The 13,948-nt window shown below is 38.9% G+C and overlaps 1 protein-coding gene and 1 long non-coding RNA gene across 2 annotated transcripts in view; one reads left to right on the top strand and one right to left on the bottom strand.

Annotated features, from left to right (window-relative positions):
- SORCS3 (sortilin related VPS10 domain containing receptor 3) overlaps positions 1-13,948 on the top strand; it is a 620,373-nt gene that overhangs the window by 22,374 nt on the left and 584,051 nt on the right. The gene's annotated exons all lie outside the window — the stretch shown is intronic.
- LOC108515147 (uncharacterized) lies at positions 1,682-3,321 on the bottom strand. Its single transcript, XR_001881431.1, has 2 exons — positions 2,519-3,321; positions 1,682-2,203 (listed from the first exon to the last, which is right to left on the bottom strand). It is a non-coding gene; the product is annotated as an uncharacterized LOC108515147 (long non-coding RNA).

Below are 13,948 nucleotides of genomic sequence, written 5' to 3'. Positions count from 1 at the left end.
GTCCTCAAAACACCACAAAATCCATTCTCCCTACTTCATGGGAGGAAAAAGAAAGGCTCAGAGAGGCTGAGTTTTTGCCTGGAGTCACTCAGCAACTGTTAGTGGAAGGAGCAGCAGAAGCCCACACTGCTGTCTCTCCTTCCAGCTTTGGGAGCTGCCAGCTGCCTTCCTTTCACTCTGCCTGTTCCCTTCCCACCTCTTGCCCGCTCCCTCCTGGCACAGTGGAGTCCTCTCCATCATTAGAGCAGCCAGTGGGGTTCTGTTGTAATTAAAGGAAGCCAACAGGGAGAAGCAAAGCAGAGCAAGGGAAAAAAGCAACCACCAACACCACACAAACTCCCTAACAACTGCTGTCTATCGCCTTTCATGGGCACTTGCTTGCTTTAAATACAGCAGAGGGAAACCCCATAGGATGGTGTGGGAAAGCAGGTTATTAAGTTGCCTTCAGGCTGGCAGAGTGGGGATTTACTCCTTTTTTTGTCCTCCCTACCCTGCAGTGCAAAACTGATCAAATATTAAAAGTTGAAAGAGACTTCGAAGGCCATTTAGTTCAACTTCTCCTCCTAGGCAGGGCTTCCTCCACTGCTTTCCTCTCTCTGCACAGCATCTCTGATATGTTGTTGTGTGGTGGCTCCCTTGCTCCCCAGCTCCCCACATTTTCTGGATCAAAGTTCAGGTAGGGATGGGAAGACATTTTCACTAGCAAAATACTGGCCACACAAGCCTGTTGTCATTTACGGCAATGACTTCAGAAATGTCTAATTAATTCATTTATCCAATTAGCCTCTTGCTCTCTGAAGTGCTTTTTCTTGGTTGCTGAGCAACTAGGACACACTTTGAACACATCCATGCTGCTGCTGAATGAACCAGGAGCTTTTTCCTTCACCCTGGCAGCCCTCACTCCTCTTTCTTCTTTTATTTTTCTGATGCACAGTAAAGAAGAACATCTCCATCATCCCCCAGCCTTCTTGCCTTCCCCTGGCCTCTCTGAATGTGCATGCCGCCTGCCTTAACACATTTCCAAAGGTAATTTTTATGCCAGGCATTTGTCATGGACAAGGAGAATGACAGGATATGCGGGCACACAGAGATGCCTTTGTAAAATAATGAAATTATCTGGGCTCAGGCATGACTTGGGAAGAGCTCTGCTGGCTGTTGGGGGAGGTGGGATGACGGCTGGCTAAGGGTAGGCTCAGACGCCTTGGGGAAGAGGATGCAGTCTGTCTTGGGGTGACGTTGCATTAAGTGTAGCTTGACTAGGCAGCAGTTCCATCTGTCTTTACAGTGTGTCCTTCATGGGGGAATTGTCAGCCATCCCCAACCTGGAGTGCATTGTGAGTAATAAACAGGAGTGGGGCTTAAGGTGAAAATGAAAGGAAAAATATCAATCCAGGAGGGCAGCAAAGTGCCTTGAGGAATCATCCTTGAAGTGTAACACGTTTCTGTTTAAGGATGTAAAAATGCCACAGGCTGCTCCACTGAGTTAGAATTTTAGAGATGGACTTTGAGCTCAAACTTCCACCATTCTTCATTTTTGCAGATGAGAAAATCGAAGCTCGGGGAGGATAAACAGTTTGCTCAGTGTCTCATAGCCCCGCCCTGCTCATGTCACCACATTCCTCCTCTTAGATTTCATTAAGGGGTCCTTGTCCATAAAATTAGTCACTTGAGTTACCAAAACTTACTTTTAAAAATTTGACTTTATTTTGGAGTAGTTGAAGTTGGCAGTGAAGATTTGCAGCACTCAAGGATCTTGGCATCTATCTCCTCATTCACCTTGGCATGTGTGTGTTGTAGATGCTAGGGGCATGTGCTTGGGCCCAGTATTCAAATATGAAGGAGGAAGGGTCCTGTGTCTTCAAAGAGCTTCCCCCACACATGTGGTGGAAGAGATGGACAGTAAAAGAGGAAGGAACTCCTTCTCAGAGACATTAAAGAAACATTCAGAGAAGAGGAGCGGGGCCATTTGCTGGGCCCAGATCTTACAGTGAAGGGGCTATGGGTATGGGATGGGGGTAGGTGAACATTCCTGGTCAAGGGGACAGCATGGGCCCAGTAAGGAGGCATGAGAGATGGTGGCATGTTTGGGGACTGGAGCATGGCCTGGGAATAGAGCCTTCCAGCCGTCTGGCTTTTCTCTGATACATGGTGGATGGTTTGGTGCTGCCCATGCTGACTTCTGGAAGATACTGCCTCTTGCTCTCTGGAATAACAAGAAAGCACAGTTATCTCTATGCATGTGTCGGTATGAAAAAGCATATGTCAGGTTTCCTGGATGGAAATGACTTCCCTTTGAAGTTAGTTCATAAATAACGATGAAGGCCGTAAAACTACACACATACTGCACACATTTAGCTACTCCTGTGGACTGTGCTCGCTGGGAGCAGAGCCTTCAGGAAAACCAGCTGCCCAGAGAAAGAATAAGGGACTATGCATTCTCTAAAGCACTGGCTCCCAGAGCCTTCTGTAGGACCAAGGGAGATCTTTTACGGAACAGGATCTATTCCATGGCACTCACAATTGTAGCAATCATTAAGTCACTCTGAAATTCCAAGAGATAGAGAAAAAAAGTGGCCTGTGACAATGATTGCCCTGACCAAGCCTTTCCAAGGCAGCAGATGCTTCTTTACTTCCAAACATTGCCCATCATGATCAAGTTCTTCCTCCAGCAGTGCAGCCACGTTTCCCTGGTGGCAGGCATTCCTTTTCCAAGGTTGGACTTGCTTTAAGAGGGCCCAGAGATGGCAAACAGCATTGTGCGGTGCTCCTTAGTATAAAATCTCCTCTGGGAATGTTCTTAACAAGGTGGTTTGAGTTTCTCTAGGAATTAAGCTGGGGCTGGCTGTTATTTTTCTGGTAAGACTTGTTACTCTAAAATGCATGTGGGGCCAAAATCACAGTAGTCTGTCTGTGGAGCAATCAGACAGACGCACATGGCAATCTAAGGCTCTGGTAAGAAAGAGTCTGTGGGTTCTTATTCAATAAATATTTGATACATTGGGCTTTGATGGATGTAGACACTGTCTCCTTGGGTTTTCCTAGACCAAAAGGTGAAGTCTCCGGTGGTCACTGCCTCTTGTTTGTTGCTTTGATTTCCTTTGACGAAAAACAGTTCTCGTCTTGGTGAGGTCTATTAAATCTGTTCTTTTCCAGAATGGGGCTCGTAGTGCATGGTGGACAGAACTGGAACTTTCCCTCTGGTCGTTCCTTGCCATCCCCTGGGTGATTCGGTTTCCCATTTTCTGGGATGTGCTGATAGAGCTTGTCTCCCGCCCCCTCTTATATAAGGAGGCAGGGTGCATCTAGTGCCAGATTTTATTCAACCCTGTAACAATCCCCCCTTTATGACATCACTGCTCATCACCATGGAAACATTTCCTCCAAGTCACAGAGACTGGATTGTGGCATCATAGCATCAGGCAGGAGGAGGAGAAGAGGATAGGGGAGAGGATTGAAACTGCCTGGAGGGATGAAATGCCAATAAAATAGGATGCAGTCACAGAAATAGGATTTTTCTGTCTGGATCCTTGAATGGAGAATCTAACCATGGGCCGCAGGAATAAACCTCATCTAGCATAAGGAGGAAGAGCTTTTGTGGAATGTAGACCCGGGACCTTTTGTTCCTGTGCAGTATTTCTTCAGGGAAATGGAATAATTTTAATGAGAGCTATCCTGTATTTTGTTTAATTTTAGAGACAGGGTCTTGCTCTGTTGCCCAGACTAGAGTGCAGTGATGTGATCATAGCTCACTGTAACCTCAAACTCCTGGGCTCAAGTGAGACTCCTGCCTCAGTTTTCCAAGTAGCTGGGACTGTAGGTGCATGCCTCCATACCCAACTATTTTTAAAAATGTTTTATAGAGATGGGGTCTCACTGTGTTTCTCAGGCTGGTCTAGCCTGTATTTTATATGTATTTCTTATTTGATCCTCACAAAGTCTCTTTGGACTATTGGATCAGAGAGGTTAAATAACCTTCCTGAGGTAACACAGCTAGAAAATGGCAGAGCTGAAAAATTATTAGGGGCATAAGATGTAAACTGTGTTCTCATACAGCTTAGAGTTGAGAGAGGGAGGGAGAGAGAGAGAGAAAGAGAGGGAATGTTGGAGGCAATTATCAAGTTAATAACATATACATAGTTAAAATTTTAAAATTGTGGTAGGTATCATGAAGAGAACAGACATGATGCTTTCAGTGAGGAGCTACTGGAGTGTGCATGGGAACTACTTATGTTTGTATGTTACTAAATTTGGGACAAGACTCTGAACCTAGTCAGTGTGGACTTAGACATGCAAGGCACTGTGCTCACATATGTACTGACTTTCCCAAGCTCACCTGCTGGGCCCCACAGCCAAGACCCTTCTCCTTAGCTGTTTTTCTCTGCCAATGCCTCATCTCCCTGCTTCTCCATTTGTCTTCTCCCTTCTCCTGAGATCTTCCTGCCTGCCCTCCTCCCCTGATCCTGTTTCTTCCTACTGATCTCTCATCTTCTCTTTCTCTAGACTACAAACTCCTCAAGAGAGAGAAAACCATTCCCCTGTTTTGTATCTTGGTTTACCCAAGGATCAGGCTCTAGCCTGATCTAGGTCTGCTTCTATGGTCTGCTACAGAAATAAATGAGCAATGTCCCTTTTTAAAGAAAAAAAAATAATGACTACATTTTTCACAGTTAAAAAATATTGTCTGGTAGATTTTTCTTATCAAACACTGGCTGATAAGTGAATGAACAAGTGAGCATTAAAAGGGAACAAAACCCCAGAGTAAATGGCCACTCCTGTGTAGTTCTTCAGCTTGTTTGCCATTGTTGTTTGCGTGGGTTCATTCTGATGGTGATTTCAAGTTGTATTCATGTGATCTAGCCACTTTTTCTCTTAATACAACTGGTCCTAGTCTGTAGGATGGTGTCAGTTAACTTAGTGCTTCACAGGGTTCTAAGAGCTGGGGGTGCTTTGCCATGGACCTCCTCTGGGAGCTGCTGTCCTGGTGCCCCATCTGGCAATAGATGGATGTAAGGAAGCATCATACTTTCCATTTGTGTCACCTTGCTGAGCTTTCCTTGATTCATCTGAGTTTCAGGAGTGTTTGCCACTTGAGTTCAAGGCCCCTTCATTGCACTCCCAGGATTTAAAGTGGGCAAGTTGGTCTCAATTTGGTATCCAATGTCTGGGCTGCCTGACTCAGATGAGCAGTGGGAGGTCTGTAATTAGACTTTATTGCAACAGCCATGTGTGTGTGTGTGTGTGTGTGTGTGTGTGTGAGCGTGTGTGTGCATGCGCATGCATGCACACATACAGATCTTCATTAGTAAACTGTATTAAGTGCCTTTACTATCCAATCTTGTCCTTTCCAGGACCTACAGTAACTTGATCTGACTTCTAAGGAGGCCCTTCTGGACCTGCTTTATTGATTCTATCAGAACCATTTATGACGGGCACATCTAGAACTACTAAGTGCCTTTTTTCCCTCTTTTTCTTTTTTACGTGTTACATGGGGAGTGAATAGTGAATTAATTAAGATCACAGGCTTTGGAGTGAGAGAGACAAGAGTTTGATCCTGGTTTAGCCTCTTACTAGCTGTATGATCTTGGGCAAGTTACTTATATTCACTACATTTAAATGTCTTTATTTACAAAACAGGCATGAGTATATATTAGTACCTACTTCATAATGTTGATGTTCAGATTCAGTGAGATACACTTGTAATGTCTTACCATGATGTCTGTCTCATCAAAGTTAACTATGATTAAGTGGGCCAAATGTACCAGTTGCATATTTCCCCCCCCCAAATTATGCAAACACTTTTTGAACTCAGCATAAAGCTTGAACTATAGCCCAGATCATATCTAGACTTTCTCAAGTTTGAATTAGAGAGGTCAGAATAATTGGCATTTTAATTGTTCACCATTTACAGGCACCACAGGTGAAGGGAGTCTAGGAAGAATAACTCCTAGCTGGAACTAATTCCCGAGACCTTTGTCAGATATTAGAGATATTTTCCCAAGTGTGATTCTGACACTAGGACTGTTAAAGCAAATTAAAGAGGTGCAGTCCCCTTCCTCTGAGAGCAAAGAGTTATCTTCCAGAGGGGAAGTTCAGCTGGACGTGTGTCTGTGTTGATATGCACATACACTTCAGCAGAGAGAATTGTTAAGTACAAGCACTGCCACTCAAAAGTGGCTCTATGACTTTAGGAAGTCAATTCATCTTTCTGGGCCCCCAAATCTTAAGTATAGAAGGGGAAAGGGTAGTAGCCACTACATGCTTTTTCCCTCCAGCATGTTTATTGATATATAATATACATGTACTAGAGTGCACAGGTTTAAAACATTTATTATTTTTTATTTTGGCAAAATACACATAACGTAAAAGTTTACCATCTTAACCATTTTAAAGTGTATAGTTCAGTAGCATTAAGTACATTCATAATGTTGTATGAGCGTCACTGCCATTCATCTCCAGAACACTTTTCATCTTGCAAAACAAATTCTGTACCCGTTAAATATGCTACTTCCAGCCCCGACAACCACCATTCTACTTTGTGTCTCTATGATGTTGACTACTCTAGCTACCTTAATAAGTGGAATCATACAGCATTTGCCTTCGGAATATTTCACTTAGCATGATGTCCTCAAGGTTCATCCATGTTGTAATATGTGTCAGAATGTCCTCCCTTTTTAAAGCTGAATAATGTTCCATTGTATGTATTTACCGTGTTTTATTTATCCATTCGTCTGTTGATGAACGCTTGGGTTGCTTTCATATTTCAGCTATTGGGAATAATGTTGCTATGAACATGGGTATACGGTATACCATTATCTCTTTGAGACCGTGCTTTCACTTCTTTTGGGGAAATGGCTATAAGTGGAATTGCTATATTATATTGTAATTCTGTGTTTAGTTTTTTGAGGAACCATCGCTCTGTTTTCAACAGTAGCTGTACCAATAGAACACAAGTCTTCCGATTTCTCCATATCCTCACCAACACTTTCTGTTTTTTTTTTATAGTAGTCATCTGAATGGAAGTGAAGTAGTAGCTCATTGTAGTTTTTATTTTTATTTCTCTAATGATTAGTGATATTGAACATCTTTTCATGTGCTTATTGGTCATTTGTATATCTCCTTTGGAGAAATGTCTATTCAAGTCCTTTGCCCATTTTTGAAATTGGGTTGCTTGTTTTGTTGTCGAGTTTTGGGAGTTCTCTATATATTCTGCATGCCTTTATCAGATGTATGACTTGCAAATATTTTCTTCCATTCTGCGGGTTGCCTTTTTACTCTGCTGATGGCATCTTTTGATATATAAAATTTTTTAATTTTCATGAACTCCAATTTTTCTCTTTTCTTTTGTTGGCTATGCCTTTGGTATTGTATCTAAGAAATCCAATGTAGCGAAACTTTTCCCATAAATTTTCTTCTAACAGCTTTATAGTTTTAGGTCTTACATTTAGGTCTCTTATTCACTTTGAGTTAATTTTTATATATGGTGTTAGGTATTTAATTGTTTTCTATCAAGTTTTCTCAGCACCATTTATTGAAAAGACTGTCCTTTCCCCATTGAATGGTCTTGGCACCTTTGTCAAAAATCATTTGACCGTTTATATGAAGGTTTATTTCTGGGCTCTATTCTATTCTATTGGTTTATGTATCTGTCTTTATGCTAGTGCCATACTGTTTTGATTACTGTAGCTTTGTAGTAAGATTTTATTCAGGAAGTATAAGTCTTCTAGATTTGTTTTGCTTTTTCAGGACTGTTTTAGCTATTCAGGCTCCCTTGAGATTCCATATGAATTTTAGGATGGGCCTTTCTATTTCTGTAAAAAACGTCTTTGGGATTTTGATGGAGATCACATTGAATCTGTAGATTGCTTTGGATAGTGTTGACATTTTGATAATATTAAGTCTCTCATTCATGAACATGGGGTGTTTCCATTTATTTATGTCTTTAATTTCTTTCAGCAGTATTTTATAATTTTCATTGACAACTTTTTTCTGTCCTTTGATAATCCTAAGTATTTTATTATTTTTACTGCTATTATATATGAAATTGTTTTCATAATTTTCTTTTCTGATTGTTCCTTGTTAATGTAAAGATATGCAACTGATTTTTGTCTGTATCCTGCTACTTTGCTGAATTTATTAGTTCCAATCTTTTTTTAAACTTTAGAGTGTTCTACACACTAGATCATATCATCTGTAAACAGAGATAATTTTACTTCTTTCTTTCCAATTTGGATGCCTTTTTTTTTTTCCTTGCCTAATTGCTCTGGCTAGAACTTTCAGTACTGTGTTGAACAGTATTGGTAAAAGCCAGCTTCCTTGACTTGTTCCTGATCCTAGAGGAAAAGTTTTTAGTCTTTTATGATTGAGTATGATGTTAACTGTGGGTTTTTTTTTTTTTATATGGCTACTATTATGTTAAGGTACTTTCATTCTTTTACTTTTTTCTTTCTCTCTTCTCTTCTCTTCTCTTCTCTTCTCTTCTCTTCTCTTCTCTTCTCTTCTCTTCTCTTTTCTTTTCTTTTCTTGCCACAGAGTCTTGTTCTGTTGCCCAGGCTGGAGTACAGTGGCACAATCTCAGCTCACTGCAACCTCCACCTTCCAGGTTCACGCAGTCCTCCTACCTCAGCCTCCCAAGTATCTGGGACTACTGGTGTGTGCCACCATGCTTGGCTAACTTAAATTTTTTTTTTTTTTTTTGGTAGAGATGAAGTCTTACTATATTGCCCAGGATCTTGAACTCCTGGGCTCAATTTTTCTGCCTCAGGCTCCCAAAGTGCTGGGATCACAGGTGTGAGCCACCATGCCTGGCTAAGGTAGTTTCCTTCTATTACTAGTTTGTTGAGTGTTTTTATTGTGAAAGGGGTGGTGGATTTTGTCAAATGCTTTTTCTGCATCAACTAAGATGATCATGTGTTTTTTTCTGTTTCATTCTGTTAATGTGGTATACTGGTCAATTTTCATATGTTGAACAATCCTTGTATTCCAGGAATAAATGCCACTTGTCATGGTGTATAATCCTGCTAATATGCTGCCAAATTTGGTTTACTAGTATTTTGTTGAGGATTTTTCCAGCTGTGTCAATAAGGGATACTGGTCTATAGTTTTCTTTCTTATAGTGTCTTTGACTGGCTTTGGTATCAGGGTAATTAATGCTGGCTTCATAAAATGAGTTAAAAAGCTTCCCCTCCTCTTCAGTTTTTTGGAAAAGTTTAAGAAGGATTAGTGATAATTCTTTAAATATTTGGTAGAATTCACTGGTGAAAACATCAGGTCCAGGGTTTTTATTTTTTGGAAGATTTTTGGCTACTTAATTTCCTTACTGTTATAGGTCTATTCTGATTATGCACTTCTTCATCACTTAGTGTTGGTAGGTTTTGTGTTTCTAGGAATTTGTCCATTTTTTCTAAGTTTTCCAATTTGTTGGCATACAATTGTTCATAGTACTCATTTATAGTCCTTTTTATTTCTGTAGAATCAATAGTAATGTTTCTAGTTTCATTTTTTGTTTTAGTGATTTGAGTTTCTTTTTTTCTTAGTCTAGCGAGGTAAAGGTTTGTCAATCTCATTGATCTTTTCAAATAACCAACTTTTGGTTTCATTGATTTTCTCTAGTGTTTTTCTATTCTCTGATCTCTGCTCTGACCTTTTTTTTCCCTGTCTGCTAGCTTTGGGTTTAGTTTTCTTCTTTTTCTAGGTTCTTAAGTTAGGTATTGATATGAGATCTTTCTTGTTTTTTAATTGTAAGTGTTTAAAGCTATAAATTTCCCCCTTAGGACTGCTTTTGCTGGATCTCATAAGATTTGGTATTTTGTGTTTTTGTTTTCATTCATCTCTAAGTATTTTCTAATTTCTGTCTTGATTTTTTCTTTGCTGCATTGGTTGTTTAAGAGTGTGTTGTTTCATTTTCATTGTTGCTGAATAGAATGGTCTGTATATGTTTATATCCAAGTGGTTTATTGTATTAATTCTTTCATTTCCTTATATTTGGTCTAGTTGTTTTATCCATTTTTTTGAGGGTAACGTATTAAAATCTTCAACTGTTATTATGAAGCTATTTCTCCCTTCAATTTTGTAATGTTTTTGCTTGATACATTTTCATGGTCTGTCATTAAGCATTCATAATTGTTACGTTTTCCTGCTGTTTTGAACCTTTTATTAATGTATATTGTCCTTCTTTGTCTCTTGTTTGCAACATTTTTTGATTTAAAGTCTGTTTTGTTAGATATTAGTATAGTCACCTTTGTTCTCTTTTGGTTAATGTTTGCATGGAATTTTTTCTCATCTTTTCACTTTCAATGTATTTGAATGTTTGGATGTAAACTGAGTCTCTTATAGACAGCATATAATTGGATCATGTTTTTTAACAATCCATTCTTCTAATCTCTGTCTTTTGATTGGAGAATTTAGTCCATTTACATTTGTAGTTAATTACTGATAAGGAAGTACTTACTTCTGACATGTTGATATTTGTTTTCTATAAATGCCTTATAGCTTTTTTGCCCCCCATTTCCTGCATTACTATCTTCTTTTGTGTGTGTTTAGTTGATATTTTTTGTAGCAAAAACTGTAAATTTCTTTCTTATTTCCTTTCTCTCTCTCTCTCTCTCTCTCTCTGTGTGTGTGTGTATTTTTTGCTGTTGTTGTTTGTTCATTTGTTTTTGAGGCAGAGTCTCACTCTGTTGCCCAGGCTGGAGTGCAGTGGTGTGATCATAGCTCACTGCAGCCTTGAATTCCTGGGGACAAGTGATCTTCCTGCTTCAACCTCCCAGGTGCATGCCACCATGCCCAGCTAATTTTTAAAATTTTTTTTGGTAGAGACAGGGTCTTGCTATGTTGCCCAGGCTGATCTCAAATTCCTGGGCTCAAGCAGTCCTCCTGCCTTGGCCTCCTATAGTGTTGAGACTACAGGCATGAGCCATTGCACCCAGTCTCCTTTTGTATATATTCTATAGTTAGTTTCTTTGTGGTTACCATAGGGATTATATTTAACATCTTAAAGTTATAACAACTCACTTAAATTTGTACCAGCCTAACTTCAATAACATAAAAAACTCTGCTCCTTTAACAGCTCTATCTTCACCCCTTTTGGTTGGTGATGCCATAATTGCATCTTTATACATTGTGTGCCCAAAAGTGTAAATTAATAATTCTTTGAAATACGTTAGCTAGCTAGCACACATTTTCAGTGTCCATTTCAATGAAGCTTCAACACATGATTACACTGATGTTACTACCCAAACAAGATCAAGACATAGACCAGTTATAGCACCCCAGAAAGCTCCTTTATGTTTGCTATAGACCAGTAGTCTCTCCCCCTGGGAGTAATCAATGTTTTTACTTCTATTAAGTTTTGCCTGTTCTTGAAAATCATATAAATGGAATAACGTAGCATGGTAGATGGCCACTACCATCTAATGTGGTTCTAATAGCCTTTGCCTTCTAATATTCATATCCTTGTACAATCTCCTCCCCTGGGGTGTGGACTAGACTCAATAACTTGCTTGTAGTGAATAGTATTCAGCAAAAGTGATGAGTTATCACTTCTGAGATTAGGTTACAAAAGACTTTGGCTTTCATTTTGATTTTGCGGTCTCTGGCTCTCCTCATTTGCTCTGATGAAAAGCCTTTGTGTTTTTAGCAACCTTATTGGCATCAACCAATGAAAAATTAAGACCCTTGGCCCTACATCCACAGTGAGTGAGTTTGGAAGCAAATCTTCCCTCAGTTGAGCCTTGAGATTACTGTAGCCTGGCTGACATCTTTCGTAATTGCCTTGTGAAAAATTGTGAGCTGGAGGACCCAGGTAAGATGTGCTTGCATTCTTGACCCACAAAAATTGTGAGACAATAAATATCTGTTGTTTTAAACTGTTCAGTTTTGGAATAATTTGTTACACAGCAACAGATAGCTAATATGTATAATCTTTGTCTTCTCTTTTGTGTTAAGATTTTTCTTTTCAGTTAACATTATGTCTGTGAGATTTATCCCTGTGGATATATATAACTTTACATTGTTCTTTTTATTTCTCCATAGTATAGAAATACACCCAAATTATCTATCTATTCTGTAATTCATGGACATCTGACTTGTTTCCAATTTTTGGCTATGTGAACATTCCTGTGCATTTTTTGGACATACATACTCATTTCTTTGGTGTATATACCCAAGGATAGACTAGCTGGGTCATAAAGTAGATTTTAGTAGACAACACAAAGTAATTTTCCAGAGTGGTTGTACCGATTCTACTCCTTCCAGCAATGGATGATACTTCTAATCATTTCACTTCCTTGCCAACGCCTATTTTTTTTTTTTTTAATGTTTTCCATTTTAGTCATTCTGTTGGCTATGGTGATATATCTCATTGTGGTTTTTAATTCGATTACTGAGGATGTTGAGCATTTTTCATATGCTAATGGCCATTTGGATATATTCTTTAGTAAAATGCCTTTTCAAGTATTTTGTCCATTTTATATTGCATTGTCTATTTTTAAGTTAGATTTTGTAAGTTCCTTATTTTCTGGACTTCTTTGTCAGATGTATTTATTGTAGATATCTTCTTATAGTCTGTCCTTAATTTTAATGAAATACAATTGAGTATTTTTTTCTTTTAAAGTTACAAAATCTTTGCCTATTCCAAGGTCAGGGAGATAGTCTCCTATGTTTTATTCTGGAAGTTTTATTGTTTTAATGTTCACATTTAGGCCCATGATTCTTCCAGAATTTGTTTTATGTGTTGAGTGTCTGATGTGACTAAGGGGGCCAATTTCATTTTCTTTTCTCATATAGAACTCCAAATGGCCCATCAACATTTGTTGGAAAGATGTCTTTGTTGCAAACCAGGCATCTTACTTGTGTGTCCATTTGTGAACTTTCTCTTTGGTTCCATTTGTCTATTTTCCTATCCTAACACCAACACCACACTGTATTAATACTGTAGCTTTATAATCAATCTTATTATTTGGTAATCTAAGTTTGCCAGTCTTATCTTTTTTTTCTTCATGGTTGTCTTGGCTCTTTTGGACAGTTTATGTTTTCATAAACATTTTAGAATTACTTGCCAATTTCCACAAAAAAATCCTGCTAGAATTTTAGGGTAGGATTATATCAGTCAGTCAGCTTGGGGAAGATGAACCTTTTAAATTTTTCCTTAATTTCTCTCAGCAGTGTTTCATACTTTTCAGTTGAAAGGTCTTGTACATCTTTCAATAGATTAATTCCCAGGGATCTGATGCTTTGTGATACCTTGAGTGGGAATTTAAAAATTTTCATTTTCTAATTTTTATTCCTAGTATAATCTTTAAATTCTTTTGGATTTTCATTATGTCATCTGTGAACAAAGAAAGGTGTTTTGTGTCTTCATATCTTTTATTTAATATCTTGTATTTCATTTTCTTGCCTTATTGCACAGGTTATGACCTACCCACAGTGTTGAATAGAAGTGGTGGTAGTGCACATAATTCTCTTCTTCCTGAGTTCAGGGGAAAACTTCAATATTTCTCTGTGAATCATCATGTTTGCTATAGGTGGTTATGGATACTTTTTAGCAGGTTATGGATAAAAGCCTTTTTCAAGTCTAACTTTTGATGAGATTCTATAATTGTATGGAAAAAAGGAAAAGCTAATATATAGAAGGAATAATGATGATAACATGGGTAAGAACAAGAGAAGCAAGAGAGAGAATGAGATAAAGGGGTATGTTAAATAGGAGAATAAAAGAAGAATTTCTTGGGTGCCTCCTATGTTCCGGGTGCTCTGAGAGTCAAGTTAACTTGTGATAGGTCACAGGGCTAGTGAGGACTGGAGGCTGGAGGAGAACCCAGATCTTCTGAGAATCAGGGCTTATTCTTTCTACTGCACTCAGAGGGAGAGTAAACCAAGGGGAAGATTTGTGAGGAAGAGAACAGTTACTCCCAAATCCTCCTGTAAGCCTAGGGCATTGTGTCTTTTTTCT

Source organism: Rhinopithecus bieti, unplaced genomic scaffold (genome assembly GCF_001698545.2).
Source record: "Rhinopithecus bieti isolate Rb0 unplaced genomic scaffold, ASM169854v2 scaffold_31787, whole genome shotgun sequence".
NCBI lineage: Eukaryota > Metazoa > Chordata > Mammalia > Primates > Cercopithecidae > Rhinopithecus > Rhinopithecus bieti.
Note: the sequence above shows the minus strand (reverse complement) of the source record. Positions and strands in the feature narration are given on the sequence as shown.